This window comes from Anguilla rostrata, chromosome 14 (genome assembly GCF_018555375.3).
Source record: "Anguilla rostrata isolate EN2019 chromosome 14, ASM1855537v3, whole genome shotgun sequence".
NCBI lineage: Eukaryota > Metazoa > Chordata > Actinopteri > Anguilliformes > Anguillidae > Anguilla > Anguilla rostrata.
In genome coordinates this window covers 24,614,480-24,629,829 of record NC_057946.1, presented here as the reverse complement: position 1 = coordinate 24,629,829, position 15,350 = coordinate 24,614,480, and the positions used below count along the sequence as shown (strand labels likewise).

General features: G+C 41.7%; 1 protein-coding gene across 6 annotated transcripts in view; it reads right to left on the bottom strand.

Moving 5' to 3' along the window:
- Positions 1–15,350, bottom strand: part of skor2 (SKI family transcriptional corepressor 2) — a 96,921-nt gene that overhangs the window by 67,535 nt on the left and 14,036 nt on the right. For 2 of the 6 annotated variants that reach the window (XM_064308197.1, XM_064308199.1), the window contains exon 2: positions 9,468–9,565. The exons of the other annotated variants lie outside the window; for them this stretch is intronic. The gene's annotated coding sequence lies outside the window, so the exon portion shown is untranslated. The remainder of the gene's footprint in view (positions 1–9,467; positions 9,566–15,350) is intronic. 6 annotated transcript variants of the gene reach the window in all.

Sequence of the window (15,350 nt, the reverse complement as noted above, 5' to 3'; positions counted from 1 at the left end):
TCCATTCCACTGCTACTTTACACCAGGTGGGCCAGGTGTAAAGTAGGACGGGCTCTCCCCCTCTATAGCCGGGTTCCTCTCTGGATTTCTTCCCATTGTGGAGCTTTTTCTCACCACAGTTTAGGTTCCTTCAGGTTCATTAAACCTTTTTTTTTCCAACTGAGAAAACCTACTGTAAAATATACTGTAGGTGTAACAATTTGAAGCAAAAACTTTTTGGTTTATACATAGAAACATGTTCTTTCAGTGTGCCAGCAATTCAATTTTTTAAGGTTTTTTTGCCTTGCTGATCCCTGCTCTTTAATTTGGGGGTTGTTCATTTATAAATAAAGCTTATTAATATTAAGTTTTTTTTCTCCTAATTGTAATTGGATGCTGCCCGGAACATAGCCACGCAGCAAAGAATTATGGGACATTCCCTTCACCGAAGGCTCCAAAGATGCAGACTTCAGAGAAGGCCGCAATGAGGGTTGTGTCAAGCCCCCTGACACCTGCAAACTGCTCGCATGGGACCACCTCGAACCCGGAACCCTTGATCTTACCCGAGTGAGAACACACATGGAGGCACAGGAGAACTAGACGTTGAAAAGGCGGAATTTCCATCGTTTATTCTCCGTGCTGTCGTCTTCAGTGAACAAATTTGTTTTCTTCATCCTTTCTTCTAATTGGTAGAGCGAGTAAACTGGCTAGAGGAATAAATAGACTGGAGCATATAGAAAAATGGACTGGGGATTGCCAGCATTATTTGTTAAATTAAAAGTCACTGTCAAACTAAATCAGTTACTGAAGGTGATAGAATGTTGTTCCAGATGGTTAATCCCTAAATAAGACAACTAAATTTAGCTCCTCTATAAATATTGTACATGTAGTATTACACACTCTCTTACCCGTATCAAATCAGTGTCAGCGTTTGATTCCAAATGTCTTGTAAAATGTATTGATACTTTAACTACATGACCTCTGAGCTGCAGACTGCCTCCAACAGTCACTTCAGAATCATCGGAACTAAACCCGTTAAATATTCAAACATTAAGAGGCTGCAATGTGGCTAAAGTAACAGAGAGATTCCGATTAGAAAAAAATAATTATTTAATATTAAAACATGGTGCTGTGGGTTGTTGCGTGTGACAATTAAGCAAAGTTCCTCCTGAGTTATTCTCACACATCAGTTATACTACGGAAAATACACAGCCATTCAAAACCTCACACTGTTACCTCACACGCAACATTACTTAGCTTCAGATGTAACATTACTTCGCTCCCTTTAATTTTTTGCTAACATTTTAAATCTTGTACATTCAAATCATGACAGTTGACTTTTTTTCGCACTCGTGATTGTCTGTGACCATTTCATCATCGATTCTGTAGCTATAGTTCAAACTGACGCGATGTTCCTTGAGCTCCTGTCACTGCGTTATTAAAAAGCTCTTCCCCGAAATGACAGCGACACAGTTATCTGCTGTCATAATTTAAAGCCTTGCTTACTGAGCTTCAATTAACACAAGGAAGGAAGCAGACATTTACTATACCCAAACATGCAGAAATTCACAGGGTTCACCATAGCGTGTCCATTCATAAATCAACATGATGTATGACAATGCCAGCTTCATTTTATCTCAGTTTATCTCAGTAAAAGATATATATTATTTACCATCCTTAACATATGGAAAGTTATCATCTTAGACTAAGTATCGTGTCTTCTGCAAAACTTCCAAGACAACATCTATCAGATCATGTCCTCTAGTATCATTTTTCATAGTAAGGATAACTACTATGAAAAGCAAAATATCTATCCAAATTTACCTTGTGCTACATACGTCTCCCAGTCACATCACTTGTTTTTTTTGCAACATTCATGACATGAAAAACAATGTCATAAGTTTAGGTGGTGTCATTTTTGTTACCTTAATCTTATGTCACTAAGGAGATAAGCTGGTACTCAGGTGGTTACAGGTCCAAATCTGGCTGTGAATAATAACCCTGATGAGAGAGTGAGTGGCAGGTGTGTAGTGTACAGTAGCCGTAGTCATACTCTGTGAGCTGTGAGCTCATGTACAAACACCCAGATATATGAATGGGCAGGATCTCTGTGAGGCAGCAGAATTCACACGTGTTTCCTGTCCTAAACTATGTGTGATGTCACTGTGCGGTTACCATAGCGCTGGGACAGGGGCCCCCTGGGGTTCGGTCCAGTGCACCCTGAGTAACTGGTGAGTTTCTGGACCACTTACGAGGATTCAGACACAAGTGATTAGTCCAGTAGGTGTTACTATGGCAATTAGCTGAGTCCACTTTCAACTGAATGTTTTAAGCGATGCCATAACATACATACACACACACACATACTGACATAATCCTGTTGGTGGTAACATAAGGAAGGTTAAAAAGCAAATATAGTGTAAAAAACATAAATGACTTTGGGAGCACAACCATAACATTGCACTTTGGGATGACTTATGGGAATCCTAGTCTTCACGCCTCTCCCATCTGCACTTTGGGATGACTTATGGGAATCCTAGTCTTCACGCCTCTCCCATCTGCACTTTGGGAGAACTTAAGGGAATTGTAGTGTTCACTCCTCTACAATCTGCACTTCAGGATGACTTAAGGGAATTGTAGTGTTCAGTCCTCTACAATCTGTACTTCAGGATGACTTATTGGAATTGTAGAGTTCACTACTCGCCATCTGCATCTACCATGTCCTTATTCATTTAAACTGCAGATTTCTTATCTCCAAAACACAATTACCAAAAATGGGGAAAGGAACTTGTGTGGATGGCTAACAATGTTCATATACTATTCATTATTCATGTGTTTATTTATTTATGTAACTATCTGAATAAATAAAGTTAGTTTTCTGGGCTAAATAATCATATTTTCTGGCCGACTGGAAATCAGCTGTTACTTCAGCCTTACCAATTTGTAAATACATTCCAGAGGCCTTATTCCCCCAAGAAAACAAAGTTGCGGAAAACGAAAAGGCAGAAATATAAAATACATTTTTCATCGAACAAGCAGGCAATTTTCAGTGCATCAGAATACATTTCAATTTGCACGTAGTGAGTGTTACCGTTGAAATGAAGTCTTCTCTGGCGTCACCCGGGAGAGGCCGGCATCTCTGTATGCAAATGCTGAAATGCTGAACAATCACACCAGGAACTAACTAAAATGAACGCTCAATTTGGAGAGCTTAAATCAAGAATCACTTTGGAGGCTGAAATTGACCTGAGCAGTAAACCCACAAATTTATCCACGGCAGCACCACACGACAATCCTCTCCCCGTGCAGATTCTGTGAAACGTTCCCCCGTGGAATTTATGGACTATTTCATTGGCTAACAGGAAAATACATCAGACACTGACAGAAAACCTTAAAATCTACCACTGTTTTAAACAGCAACCAGACAATCCTGTCAAAGCAACGCATCTATCACTGATCCAAGGGAGTAGTTAACTTTTTGCAGCCTAAGACCAAAGAGGGACAGGAAAGCACAGCTGGTGTGTGTGCGCAACACACATTCGGTGTTCTTGTGTAGAATTAAAATCTATGGTCTGCTGACAATAGTGTAAATACATAATCTACGGTATATTAGGGAATTTACAGTGGGAATCACAGGTTCTTACAGAAATTCATGTCTGCAGAGAGAAATCTTTTCCCCAATCATGCATAGCACATTTACATTTACATGTTTTTATGAGTCAAAGTACAGAACCATATTGTTTTTGCATAAGTACATTATTTATGCAGCATATTCAGACTACAAGATTAGTCAAGCAGAATATAGAAGCATTTATGTTATATGTAGTACATACTAGACATAAATTAGGCGATTGTCTGATTTGATTTTCCAAATTCAGTAGATCGTAAAATATAATGCTAATTAAATTATAAAATGTTAATCCCGTAACAAAATGTAATGTTCATACATAAAATATGTTATTTGCATTATAATATAATATGTTACATTATAAAAAAAATAATGTTGACCACATAATGAAAAGGCATGTGTGGTTTCTATTTTTCTGTATTTGTGAAATACACAAGGTAGATATTCTCTCTTTGTTTATTTACTGCAATATGACCGTTTCAGTGTAATAGTGGGGTATCATTCAGAATGATGAAAACATTTGAATAGATAATTCCGGCAATACTATCGATGTGCATCATAATGCTGCATTATAACGGTCTTTCCCCCGCGCAGTGTATAATTATTTGAACGTTTCGGTTCCCCCGACGTCCCGCGCCGCCGCCGCCTTTCCGAAACGGACAGAACCGGAAAGGCGCCGATCGATGAGCGCTTTCTCTCTGACCCCGCGACATAAAACTTACGACGCATGAGCAAACGGCCCCTTAAAACAGAAAGAGATCCTCAGTCCAATTAATAAATATATAACTCTCACTACGCTGGGGCGTGCAGCTGGGCTCGGCTGAAGAGCCCTACACATCTGATCATAAAGGTTACTTATGGCTGCTTTATTCCAGCCTCCAAAGAGGCCCCAGCCAATTCTGCTAACTAATAAAACAACAATCCAAGGATAAAACGGTAACAACTCAATAAAGCAGAGCAACGGGAACCCGTATCTGATTTAGGGTTTTACTCGAGGCTTTTATCCAAGCCTGAGAAACCCTGTCAGTTTCCCTAAATAACAGTGAAGCCGGCGCTACAGGAGCATCGTTACGCTCTCAGTTACGCAAAGTCGGAACAGATGTGTGCCAGTGCCACCGTCAGCCATCTTCAAATGCAAATACTGCACATGACCAAGTGTGAAAAAGCAGGAATGCTGAGTCTGGGATACTGCTGTGGATCAGAAAGTACACCTGTACTCCAACACTACTTCATATCCACAGAGTCACCTGTACTCCAACACTGCCTCATATCCACAGAGTCACCTGTTCTCCAACTCTACCTCCTATCCACAGAGTCACCTGTACTCCAACACTACCTCATATCCACAGAGTCACCTGTACTCCAACTCTACCTCATATCCACAGAGTCACCTGTACTCACTACCTCATATCCACAGAGTCACCTGTACTCCAACACTACCTAATATCCACAAAGTCACCTGTACTACACCACTACCTCATATCCACAGACAGCTGTACTCCAACACTATTTTTCCACTACCATGTGCCGTCTTGTCCACAAACATGTTAAGATGCTTTTGTGACCCAATAAAATAATTCCCCACTTTGGCAAACTGGCTGTAGACATACATAATGGAAATTAAATATGTATAATATATATAATGTGATGATTATATACTAACCTTTTCATTTTCCTTTGTGATTTTTTGTGACAACAAAATGTTAAAATAAGAAAACTTATAAATAATTTATTAAAAGTTACAGACAGAGCATACTGCCTTACTGTAATTATGACCACTGTCATTAAATTAATTAAACTGTAAATTAAAGATGTAGCTATGGCTGGCAGGAAGTGGGTGCCTGGTTAATAAGTGAAAAACAGGAGTTTCCTAAACTGCAGATCAAAAGATTATTGTAAGATACAGAGAAAATGGGACTCCTAACCATCTTGTAAGAACTGGTAGGTCACCAAAACTATTACCATCACAAAGACAGTACTGAAAGATTTTTGCTTCAGTGCTGAAGAAACCCACAGGTGTTTCTGTCAATCCTTCCACTGTGAGAAGACAACTCATCGCTATGGGTTTGAAAGGATGTGTAGGTGTCAAAAAGCCACTATTTAAAAAATGGAAATGAACAAAAGAGAATAAAATTTGCACCAAAACTGAGATGTGCAGTACCCATTTATGGACCATTGAGTCTAAATTAGAGATTTTCAGACGTAAAAGATGGCAGCATGTATGCCACGAAAAGCAATGAAGACTCTTGGAACCATGTCTACAACAATCAGTCAAGCATGGGGTTGGGGTTGCGTAACAACATCTGGAGTTAGTGATTTGGTTTTGATTGAAGGCATCATGAATGCTGATGAATAAACAAATCTTAACATAGGGCTGCCAAACCCTGTTCCCGGAGATCTACCACCCCGTAGGATTCTCATTTTAATCCTAATTTGGCACACCTGATTCCACTAATTAGCAGCTCAATCAGATCTCAAGCTGTAGAATGAGGTGTGTTTTGCTAGGGTTTTAAGGAAAACCTACAGTATGGTAGATCTCCAGAAACTAGGTTGGGCAGCCCTGTCTCAACATATCATCTGGACAGTGTTTGATTGGTTCGATGGGGGCGGGGGCGGTCTCAACATTTCATCTGGACAGCGTTTGACTGGTTCGATGGGGGCGGGGGCGGTCTCAACATATCATCTGGACAGCGTTTGATTGGTTCGATGGGGGCGGGGGCAGTTAACATGCCTTTAATCGTCTTCCTGTACAATACTTACATTTTTTGGTTTGGGGGCAGTGCTGAGCGTGCTGAGAGTGGAACATTTCAGGGGGCAACTTCTGAAGATCTGGGAACGCCAGTTTCTCCAGGATGACTCAGGGCTGCTTTGGCATGATGGACGGGCGAAGGCCGGTTCTTACACACAGTTCAGTTCTTATCAGAATTAGAGCAAATTTCAAATGCTCATGATTCTGGATGTAACAAAAAATGAAACATCTTCCTGACTTTCTGAATCATTTTCTAATAAACCATCCAGTAAACTATACCATCAAAAGAGGATTCAATATCACTTGAAGATCCCGAATAGTTGATAGCCAACTATTTTGCCTCAATCACTGTCGCTTACCTTACGTGCACATAAAATTTGATTATTTTTGTATTAGCACATAGTCGTGGTAACACCATTGGAACACAATGGAACCTATTTTGAAATACAACAGTGTCAACTGTGAGTCTATCAGGGTCTTCCCTAGATGCCACAGTGGACGTCATAAAAAAACATACCTTTCATTGTTTGGACCTTTCCGGAATGCCAATAATTTCATCAACGGTGGGTTTTACTTTTCCCACAATTATGCAGAAAAGGCGATGTTACATTAACCGGTGTTATTTAGTCAGAACCTTGAGCTAAAATGGCGCCCTCATTTTTTTTTTTTGACAGCTCCCATTTAAGAGAGATTCCCGCCCGCGACGGCGGAAGGCCGAGCGGTTCATTACGTTTTTTTCTCTCCTCTTTCTTTTACATCTCCCCGCGAAATTACAAAAGTTTAACAAGCCACGTAATCAAAATTGGAACATGTTAAAAATCATTATTCCTCTGACCCGCCTCCCCCCGGGGTTTGCAGACGGAATAGAGCGGGGGCCCGTTATTGGCACGCCCAGTTAAAGCACGCTCCCCGTTTAGCATTCCAACAACGTGTTGGGGGGGGGGGGGGAAGAAAAGAAGAATAGAGGCAAAGAAAAGGGGGGATCGGCAGCTTTCCATTCTGATGATGATTAAAATTCATAAGTTTCCAGCTGCACCCCCCGATGCTGAGGCAATCTGAGGCCAGCCGGCCCTGCTTTCCACAAAATTAATTTGACAGGTTTGCATTAAGGCAGCTGATCAATATCCACTTAGAGTGGTGAGGGCTAAGAGAAGAAAAATAACTGACGGCTCTGTTACAAGATGAGAAAAAATGAATCTGGGACACTTTCCCCCCCTCCTAACCCCCCACCCCCCTCTCTCCCCTTCTTCTAAGCTCTCACGTACATCAGAAGCTCTGACCTCCAGCCATTGATCGGCTGCAGTTAACATGACAAAATGGCTGGAAGTTATACCCGGCTGTAGCTACCAGGGAACAATCAACCCCCCCCCCCACACACCCACCCCCCCCCCCACACTAAATGTTTGATGGAGTGACTAGCATTTGGCCAATTTGGAAGAGGAGAGGAAAAATATTTTCTCTCCTCCTCTGGAAATGAAATAGAGTCCCGCGGTTCTGACAGTATATCTCTCCCCGTGCGTCTTAACGGGAGGGAAAAGGAGGTCGTCACGGAGACGACTTGCAGGGGAACGGTGAAGTATGGCTCAAAGCGGTATGGCGGGACTGGATCACGGGCTGCAGACAGGCCTAAATCAATAGCTGCCTCTGCACTTGCACAGTGTTAATGGTTTGAAAAAGCTCTGATGGACTTTACAAAAGGGGGGGGGGTGCAAATGAACTTACCCCTTTCCTAACTTCAGCCAGGGCCTTACCCTGAACTTTAACACCAAGGGCCACTTTAAGGTCCCGACGTACGACCTAACGTACAGAGTACCATTTGGTGCAGCTGTACAATGAGTCAATTCACTGAAGAAACTCTCATACATTACATTTATTTGGCATTTTATCCAAAGCGGCGTACAATAAGTGCATACCGAAGGTCATTGGACAACTACAAAACACAGGCCCGATAAGGTACAATACTCATTTTTTAACAGTTTTTCTATAGCCATGAACACACTGAGTCCAGTTCACACCGTGAACATTACTCTGACCTAACCTATGCTAAGTCAAACTCACTTTGACCATTACCGTACTGTACCTTTAAAATAATGCCACCTTCTGCCTGGCTTTGAAGAGTCCAGTCTGCTACTGACTTTGTGTCAGTAGAACCCATTTACATAAACGTTTTTTTTTTTTTACAGAGGCAGCCGAGGTCAGTATACAGCGCAGATAAACAGAGAAAATGCGGGGATGGCGGTTTTTCGCTCCCTCCCTCCGACACGCAGCGTTGTGACTAAAAGCGAAGACGCGGTTCATCTTCCGTAAGTGGAGAAAAATCATCATATTATCATCGTAAAAAAAAAAAAAAAAAATCATGTCCGCATTAAACTTTAACCCAGAGAATCGGGCTGGAATCGTACGTCCAAATTGAATTGTTTTAAATCAGGTGCAGGGCGTCCGGTTCGTGCCCGACTCGATTCCCCCGAGGGCCTCACTTTTATCGGCGCTAATGTGGTTCGCGCACTTTGGGAAGGTGCCTTTTCCATCAGACGACAAGGCAGAAAGGACGGCGGAAGGCATCCCTCATTACTGGAAGCGTCACCGTGAATGGGAGATATTAATACGCGCATCTCATTTGCATATCCAACCGTCCTTTGGCGCGTTGATTAAAGGACTCCTAGGTGAACGGAATCGTCTCTACATGGCATGCAATATCGTTGAAGCGTTCGTGTCCATTTTATTTTTTGGCACATATTTAATCTGTAAAGTCTGCATTTTTTTGTTTTTTTTCCCCCCCCACTTGTAGGGAACTGATGGGTTTCTCAGTGCAGTTTAAATGTGCTGTTTGGTCCCCCCCCCCCACCGCCCACCCCCACCTTCAGCCCTCCCCACAGAGTCTATTACAGGAACTGGACGGGGGGGGGGGTTCACATGGAAAACAGGTTCCTCTAGGCACTGTGGACCACGTTTCCTAGGCAGATTTAGATTGAACCAGACATCAATAAATAATTACGGGTCTTGAGACATTTAAGTAGGAGTCTATGCACTGTGAAACGCCATTTAATCGAGTAACTGAGGCCACTGTATCCATCATGGGAAAGCTGCTTGCATCTGCAGAAAAGCGCTTACCTTTTTCACTTCTACTTTTTGGCATGATTAATTTTCTTTGTCTTTTTCGGGGGCATTCATGGACTTCTCAGAGACAGCTGCCGGCGAAGTGGCCGGATCTGTACACCAGAACATGAAATAAATAAAAAAGGGGGGGATTATTTTTTAAAACTTCTTGATGAAGAGTATCTACGGACTTCGACGGGGGGGAAATGTATCCTGGTGTAAGGGTTTAAACATTTCATTTACTAATATGACTGGGAGCAACTGACACAGCAAATATATGCACGGAAAACAAAGCCATTTGCTCAATAAATCCAATGTACATTACTGTATTTTTCCAGTAAATTTGTATATGCAGCATTCTCAAAAGTCAGCCATCTTTCTGCTTACAACAAAAAAAGAGCTAATGATTACACTCTTCACGCAGGTTGGGTAATAAAGTACAATCGAGGTTTTTTTGTTCCTTTCGAAAAAAATAACCAGTAATTTAGGTTTTGGCCGTACGCAGCAGTCCCCGCTAACAGGGGGCGAAATTGGGATGCTGTAGTTAGACTCCGTCTCCGCTCAGGGGCCCCGAACGCAGCCGCGGTTACAAGCCACCGACGAGTCGTTCCGCAGCGGCAGGGGCAACTCGGGGGAGCGGCCGCCGCTCCGCCGTTTACAAAAACATATAAACTCCTGACGCTCCGGCTCATTTTGAACGGAATTCGAAAGTGTACTTGTGTCTAGGTTTATTGATTTTTACATTTAGACAGCCAGCAGGGCTGGCATATCTGGGGGTTTATATGAACACAGTTAAAATGTCCCCAAGAACAGAGTCAAGCCACTCCTCCGCGGTAATGGATAAACTCTCTTTATAAGATGTCATTTTGCCAACAACAGACAGTAAACAAAAGCCATCGGCAGGCTCTGTTAAATCAAAGCTTGTTCAGGATTTCAGGAGATTTGCAAATTACCTCAGGGATTCCGTCTCGTAACAAATGTTTTTGTGCGGAGTTGATGAGCAGCCATATGTTCCTGCCGCAGCAATTTAGCTCAATACTTGACATCCAATGCCGCTGCATAACTCCCTTTATAGAGAGCCGGGTCACGTTGATTAATCGGCTTATATCTACAGCGTGGAGAAAATGGCCTTGAAGGTAAAAAATATATATAAATAAATAAAGAAGTAATTTTTAATCATGGAACTATAATAAAACCTTAAACAAGCCGCTGTGCCGTTAAACTCCTCCTTATATACATATAACTCGTGATACATTTCCCCTTTGTTCGTAAGACCCCACTGAGCCGGCAGTAATGTCGTTGCGAATAGAGCACGGGGTGATTTATCTCGAGCGTCGTGCAGAAATAGGTGATGTATTAAGAGCCCCGTCTAAAGCCGTTTAACCCGCAGGAATCAAAATATTGACGGAAATCTAAGCATAGTGAGGGGACTCCTCGGGATAAGCGAGAGATTGACAGGCTGGGGAAATTGGTGGTGTCAACTCCCTTTCACGTCGAGGAAATGCGCTGTTAAGGACCGCTCGAAAGCTCCAGACTGTCACAAGCACCAGAATTCTGCTTCAACAATAACATTCAGCAACACCATTTCATACACGTAATGTCCAGCATCTACATAAACTCAATAAAGTTTTTAAATAAAAAATGCATGTGGGTTTTTTTTCCGAGTAGACATTCATATAAACATCCTATCACACCGTAGGTCACAGCTGACTCGCCCATATGATATGACTCAGGAGAAGACGTTTAGGGCCAGATGTACTAAGCCTATTGCGACTAGATTCAGATGCAGACATGAAGGCCAGAAACATGTGCGTCACGTATCAAACAGACGCACAGGGCTGTATGAATGCCATCTACACGGGTCATCACAAGGTGTGCTTCTCTCCTTAATTCATATTAAGGAGAGAAGCCTTAATACAAAAACACAATAACGGAATTATGTTTGTCCTAATATGAACTTAGGAGGAAATTGTCAGAATTACTGATGGAAATCGTGTTTAATGCTGTGAAAGTTTCTTCTTATGACCTGTGTTAGTTGCCATCATGAAACATGGGCGCCAAAAAAGTAAGTAAGTAAGAATTTAAGGAAGGATCACAACGAGAGAATCACGTGAGGAGGAAGAAAACACACTATTTCAAACTCCCTATCGAGCAAGCAAACAAACGAGAAAGTAATATGAGAAATCATATTTCATTAAGCAGATCAAATAAATTTAATATTTAGCCAAAGGCTGGTGTTTGTCACAGAAAGTATTGGCACAGAGCAGTCACGGCAAAGTCGTTAAAAATCACAGAAACCTGAAAAAAGATGCAGAAATCACAAAGAGTTTAATTTTATTAAGTTAGCCAATAGATCTCATGCACAGCAAATTACATACACAACTGAAGCCACAGTAAAAAGCGCTCAAAGTTTTTTGTAAAAATCAGTGGGCAGTTAGTGCCAGTAATTAATATGAAGAAATGCTTTTTGCCTTTAAAAAAAAAAAACATTTTTAGAAACAGAGCATACAGAGTATGCGGAAATTGCTTTACTAACATACAGGTTTACTGTGTGTTTGTTTGTATTGCTTTAAAGTCAGATGTGGTACATGCTGTAGTCTTCAATGCGAGGTTTGACGATAGGGAGGTCGAACATTCTGCCTGCAATGTAATCACAATAGGTGTTCCACACACAAACATAAAATAAAATTGGCATCTGGGTTCACTTAAACAGGTATTTTAACAAGGACATATACCAAATCAGAGTAGATAAAACTACTAAATTGTTTCAAAAGTGGACTGACAGTTTAGCGATGTTATTTTTAACTTTAGATGTCAGAAATTATTATGCTAATTTGACTTGCTTACAAGCATTTGTGCCTGCACTTAATGTTTCACCAAAATCAGTGGGGTCATTATAAAAAAATCTAATTTTATGTCTAATATTAATATTAGGCCATTATTAATTCATACGTTTGTATATTTAGGTGTCCTAAAAATGTAAGAGCTGCCAGCGTCCTGAGGGACAGCCATTTCAGATGCAAAATGGCACCAAAAAAAACTTTCGTTTACCATCTTATTCAAAATAACCCCAGAAGGGATTTTCTATTGGTGAAATTAAATGTCATTCAAACTGTAGCCAACCCCTGTCTTGACATCATCCTGTTCAATCCTGATTCATCCAAGTTATGGCGGGAAAGAGGCCCTATGAATTGTTTTCTGACATGGCTAGACAGCTAAACCTAGATTGAACAACACTATTTTTACAACAACAATATATATTTACCAAGATCTTGTCTACAGTGTGGTATAGTTTTACGAATGGGTGTTTTTTGTAATTACGGTGAAAAGGAGACATGCCGCATTCTGGATTGCGAACCCCCAGCAGCTAGAATAGTATGCCACAGCCAGCTAACCTGCTCCCAGTGTAGCTACATGTTTTCTGATGGGTTAGTCTCTGGGAAAACTAGTTTGAACAACAAGATTTTTACATGTAGGTCTTTGCCAAGATCTTGTCTTCAGTGTGGTATAAAGCGTTTTAGTTTAACAAACGGGTGTTTTTTTAAAAATTACGGTCCCAAGTTGCAACGGAAATTTGAAGACACAGGGCTGCTAGGTTTGAAACCGAGAGGTTTTTGGCACGTATAGTATTTTCAGAGTACATATTTTATTATCTGTGACAAACACCCAGCTATATAAATAATTACTCTTCGGGGAGAAATAAAAAATGACCTAGAATGTTCCCATTCCAAACCGGCAATAGTCAAGACCCTTGCAACTTTACAATCTCTCGCATCGGGATTAACTCAATCGACAACTGCCACCGCTGCTAGAATATCACCACACATTTTGTCCCGCACTATCCGTAGTGCTGGATACACTCTTACATGGCAGCAGAGGACACATCCTTTCCCCACATCCAATGAAGATATTCAACGCACTAAACAGGAGTTTTTGCTTTGTATGCAAAATGCGATTAGTAGGCAGTGCCATTTCATGAATGCGTAATTAGCCGTAGCGTTAGTAAATAAGACGTAAATTTAATGCAGACCGCGAAGGCACCAACATGCCCTCTCAGGCCTCAATTTGCACTTTGTAAACCTGGCCCCTAATTTGCAACTTAGCAGTCAGACTTGCACACACCCGATTGACCAGTGGGGGTTGCTAGAGATCCAGGAGACGCCAATCCCTGCCAAATGAACCCTCTCTAACCCTGGGTGATGCATAATTGGCAGTAGCATCGCCCAGGGTTAGAGAGGGATCTCTAGCGACCCCCACTGGTCATGCGCAATAGTCGGAGGTACAATGGGGCCCATCCATGCACAGGAGCAGGATGAACCACCCAACACCACCTTACTTCAGTACTACAGTCAGCTTTAATCTAATTGGTGGAAGCCTCCTTTGACACACACTTGGCTGCTTTGTAAATTGGGGTGTGTTGAACAGATTAATGTAATTTTGTGGTTTTGTTACAAAGACCCTCACAGCTGTACTGTACAGAGTACAGTTGGTTTTTAAAGTACCACTGAAGTCAGATTGTCATACAGTATTGTAACAATGACAATAGAAATTGGTCTCCCAAGTACTATGATGCCCTTTTTGCGCTATAAGCTTGTAGATGGCTACAGCACCGGAGAGATGCAGGAAGAAGAGAAACAAATGGAAGCACCGTGCAGTCTCTTAATAGGACAGTGGGTCACTGAGTGGCACAGAACCAACCAGCATCTGGACTTTCAGCAACCGGTCCAACAGAACCTCAGATCCAATGACCAAGAAAGGCTGTAAATCTCGCCTTCTCACAGAGAGAGTGGACAGAAACCTGGGCCAGAAAAATTAGCCTCATGCTGTCACAGAGACACCCAAACCCTCAGCACTCTGCTTTCCTTAGCACTCTTGCCACACAAGAAGTGGTCCACTTGCAGTTAACAGAGCTGTGATGACATCATCACACAGTGCCACACGAACATGACCGTGTGAGACGCAACGAACGACCGTCCCGCAAGCGCGTACGCATTACGCGGCTAATTAGCACGCTTGCTAATCGGGCTCAGGCAAACAGATGGAGAGCAATTGGGCAGTTCAAAGATTTAAGGTCTCTTTCTTTCCCCCAAGCTTGTGAGCCCCCACTGGGGTTCTGACCCCAGTAAACCCCAACCATGTTCCCTAGTAAGAACGCTACGCGTGCCAATTAGTGACTTAATTACCATAAGTGAAATGACTACAGACCACCAACAAACACAACCATTGGACTTAAAATTGTCATCTGAAGTTCATCTACATAAGACATTGATTATTTCATAGAGAATCAGCCCGTATCTCAAACATCCTTCTCATACCAAATTTCTTGTGATTTTGCTCATTTAACTTAACAGAACATTTATTTTTTCTTAATTGTAAATTAATTGTTGTTGAAGCACACATTTTTATGTCGCACCTTAAATCAGTCTGATGGAGAAGTGCATTCATGTGCCCGAAACCTGGAATGTGTTTTAGGGTTCTATTGTAACCAAACTGATTTATTTCACCCCATGACCTCTGACCCTAACCAAGACAAAGGGTGACAGTGTGGTCAGAATAAATCTATAGTGAGACTTGGGGTCACTTCCTTTGTAAAAAAAAAAAAAAAACACAAAGAATCTTCCAATTATCAAACTGTCACTCTGCCCTGACTGGCCTGACACGAGTTATTTTAATTAGATGATACCAGATTACTAATTTTATCAAGGTTTTGCTATTTTTGTCAATATAGAAGGGTCATGTCATTGCTATACCCCACCCCCCCCCCCCTCCCCAAACACACAAATACACATCTGCACAAACAGCTCTGCCAAATTCCGCTAAAATCTGCACACACATTCACATTTCAGATGCATAATTCAGAGCAGGATCTATTACAGTCGCATAAAAGCCTCTCCTTCT